Source organism: Hipposideros armiger, unplaced genomic scaffold (assembly GCF_001890085.2).
Source record: "Hipposideros armiger isolate ML-2016 unplaced genomic scaffold, ASM189008v1 scaffold_1168, whole genome shotgun sequence".
Classification (NCBI taxonomy): domain Eukaryota; kingdom Metazoa; phylum Chordata; class Mammalia; order Chiroptera; family Hipposideridae; genus Hipposideros; species Hipposideros armiger.
Genome location: NW_017732518.1, coordinates 77,582 through 81,322, shown reverse-complemented (window position 1 = coordinate 81,322; position 3,741 = coordinate 77,582). Strand labels below are relative to the sequence as shown.

Here is a 3,741-nt window from a genome sequence, read left to right as displayed (position 1 = left end):
TTAATTTGTTTCTAGATATTTGGTGTTAATAGTAGACATGATAAAATTTTTACTTTAATTTTATCTGCTTGTTTTATTATGGAAATTGATTTTGGAATATTGACCTGTATCAGGTATCTAGTCTAATATTTGTAAAATATTTTGAATTTTTCTTCAAACAAAATCAAGCCATTTATAAATAATCATTGACATATTTTCTAATTTTATTTCACTGGTTAGGTACCAGTCTAATGTGGTATAGAGTTGATAATGGGAATCTATCTCTGAGTCTCAAGGACAAAACTTTTAAGAATAATTTTTTTCTGTAGTTATTCTATTTCTAGTTTACTAAATGTCTTTCTCAAGATTGAGTACTGACTTTATTAAGCATGTTTAATGTATCTACTAAAATGATAGCATGTTCTTATAATTCCGTAAGTGTGGTAAATCACATTGCTTTTTGAAATTTAACCCAACTTGCTTATAGAAGATAAAATCCACTATCCATGTGGTATTATTTTCCTTACATAGACTGGATTTGATTTGCAGATATTCAGTTTAGCATTTTTTAATCTATGGTCATGAGTATTGGCCAGTAGTGTTCCTTTCCTTAATGGACTTACAGTTTTGTTATCAGGAAGGTTAGTTAATTAATTAACCTCATTAATTAACAGAGGAGCATCTCCTCTTTCTGTATTCTGGGAGAATTTTGGTAAGATTAGTTATTTCTGTATTAAATATCTTATAAAATTTACATATAAAGTAATCTGGTCCTGAAATTTATGTTTTATTGTTTTTAAATATGCCAGTGACAGAATTAAATATGTATTCTATTCTTAGTTTACAGTCTTTAAGCATCCACCACTATCAACAGAGGATGTCGGGCCGGCCGAGTGGCGCGTTGGTTAAGAACTGGCTTGGGATGCCAGAGGGCCCTGGTTCGGATCCCACAGATGAGGGCCACTGACACTGCCCTCTACAGCTAAGATGCTGAACAACAGCTCAACCTGGAGCTGGGCTGTTGTTGTTCACTGGCGACGGCGTAGGCTGCAACCCCTGCTGCAGTGGGCTGCCATAAGCTACCATGTGTAGCCAGCAGCCAGCGTGAGCGGCCAGCAGCCACCGTGAGTGGCCATCCAGAAGCCGGTGACTGATCTGCCTCACCCAGAAAGAGCGCAATGATAGTACCAGCTTGGGCCAGTGAAGCAACATCCTCCACAACTAGGCTGAAGAACAAAAAACAACAACAACTTGTCTGTTCCCCTTCCCCCAATTCTCCAGCGCTGTTCCCATCCCCCAATTACCCAATAAAAAATCTTAAAAAAAAAAACAGAGGATGTCAAGAATTGAATCCTGGAAGCTGAATCTCTGAGACATATTGCTAAGAATGGATTTAGAACTCAGAACCTCATTTTTATGTGAACCATGCAGGATGACTGTGGGTCAGAAAATATAGACCATAAACCCTGCCAAAGACCCACTCTGCAAAAGGCAGAGGGGATTTCTAGGTTCCAGAACACTCAACACAACTCATTTCCAAATGGCAATAACTCATGTGCAAGGCAGGAACTGCAAAAACTCTATAAGTTATTTCACTCATGGCTGCAGCCAGAAAAACACAGCAAGGATGAAATTATTTCTTGTTTGGTCCTGGAACTGTTTATGATCAATAGACACTGCAGTGACATGTCCACATTGAAGGAGAAATGGGAGTCAAGTGGCAGAAACCTGGAGAAATTCATGGAAGATCTGAGTGATGATTGCATGAAGCTCCCTGGTTCAGTGACCTCTGGGGCGAGGGACAGAGTACAGTGTGTTGGGGTTGCCTGGAAGTAGAGAAAGAAGAGTTACTATAGACCCAATTCTCACCAAGGATAATCTTTACTGTTCTAAGCAAGGAAAAGTATTATAAACATTTATTCAGTGGGACATATATGAGCCAACATAAGTACTCGATTTTCATTGGTGAGGTGGTTGGAGGTCTCACTCAGAAATCATCAGTTGGGCAGAAAGCTCAAGGATGAAGAGAAATACCTTGACAAGAGATGGTTTTTCCCTCAGAAAGCCTTAGTGTTTGTCTTTTTTCATCAGGCATGACTAAATCATCATGAAATTTAATGCAAGTAGAGATAAGGGCAGAACAAAGAGGTGTAGGGAGTCCAAAGAAGAGATCCTGGGAAAGCGTGAGTAGGTAGGTTTTCCACAGTGGCTTTTGACACACAACAGGTCTATTTATGACAGTGAATGGGCTTTTTTTTTTAAACAGGTCACGTCCACATGCAGGGACAGGAATCCCTCTTTTCTGAGATTATGCCCTTTAGAGAAATCATTGTTCATCTAACAAAACAGTTGTCAGTAGGAACCCCAGTGGTGAGCATGGGGACACCTTCCTGGACTCCCCAAGATACTTTCCTGGAAACAGGACCAGTTGAGTAAGGGGAGCCCAGTACCAGAGGGATGTTCTATGTGGAGTCTTCCTTGGGTACAACTTCACTGAGTCACTTTATTTTCACAGGAGATGAAGATAAAGAAAATGGTGACACTTCTTTGAAAATCTGTCAACTAAATGACACTGTTACTAGTCAAGGCAATCAAACACCTTCCCTACTCATTACCCAGGAAAAGAGCTGTCCTAGGCCTGAAGAGGGAGGTGTTTCTTTGGAGAATCTACTCTACTCCATAAGACCAAGTCTAGGTCCCAGGAAAGGTCTCTGAAAGGATTCTCTTATCAAGATGTCCTTATGGAGATGGGACCAGCATCTGTCTCCAAGCCAGACCAGGTCACCCCTGAGCCTGTTCCTACTCACCAGAGCAATACGGGAAAGTCCACGTGTGGGAGACACCAAGAAAGATTCCATAGAGCCCAAAAGTCATACCATTGTGAAAAGTGTCCCAAGATCTTTAGATATTTCTCTCAGTTAAAAGTCCATCAGAGGGCCGGCCGAGTGGCTCAGTTGGTTAAGAGCTCGCTCAAAAGTTTGAGCTCTGAGCAACAGTGGTTCGATGCCTGGCTTAAGCTGAGCTGCCGCTGAGCTGCCACTGAGCTGCCAACAGGTGGCAGGATGGCTCAGCTGAAAAAAAAAAAGTCCATCAGAGAAGATACAGTAAGAAGATAACATTTATTTGTGCTGAGTGTGACAAAGGCTTCTTCCAGGCCTCAGACCTACATGTGCATCAGAAGATTCATGCAGGAGAGAAGCCTTTCAGGTGCAGCACATGCACAATATCCTTCAGCCACAGAACCAACCTGGCTCATGAGAGAATCCACACAGGAAAGAAGCCTTATGTGTGTTCCTGTGCCAGAGACGCTACCTCCAGTCATCCACCTACCACCACCACCTGAGGACACACCAGAAGATCGCCTTCAGAAGTGTTTTCCACCAGCCCTGTCACACTGTGCACCTGGTCCCCTGGGCGGGGTGCTCACAGATTGTTTGAAGGGATTCTGAGGCAGCAGGAAAATAGAAAGTTTTAAAATTTACAATATAACAGGCAAACTACAAACTCCAAATTGTACATCATATATGACTATTGTTTTTTATGTGAAAGAAAGATGATGCAAGCAATTTTCCAGAAGAGGAAACTGACTCTAAAATGAAATTTCAGCAAGAGTATGTGTGTGTATGAAAAATTCAGTATCATTTTCAAGGTAATTTGTTTTTCTCTGGTTTTATGATAAAAACATTTTATAACATATGATTTATCGTCGAAGAGTTGCCTATTTATATATATACTGCCAAAAGAAGCATTAAAAATATTATG

General features: G+C 40.8%; 1 pseudogene; it reads left to right on the top strand.

Moving 5' to 3' along the window:
- The first annotated feature begins 1,366 nt into the window (after positions 1-1,366).
- LOC109376654 (zinc finger and SCAN domain-containing protein 4-like) lies at positions 1,367-3,417 on the top strand (annotated as a pseudogene).
- The last annotated feature ends 324 nt before the right edge of the window (positions 3,418-3,741 follow it).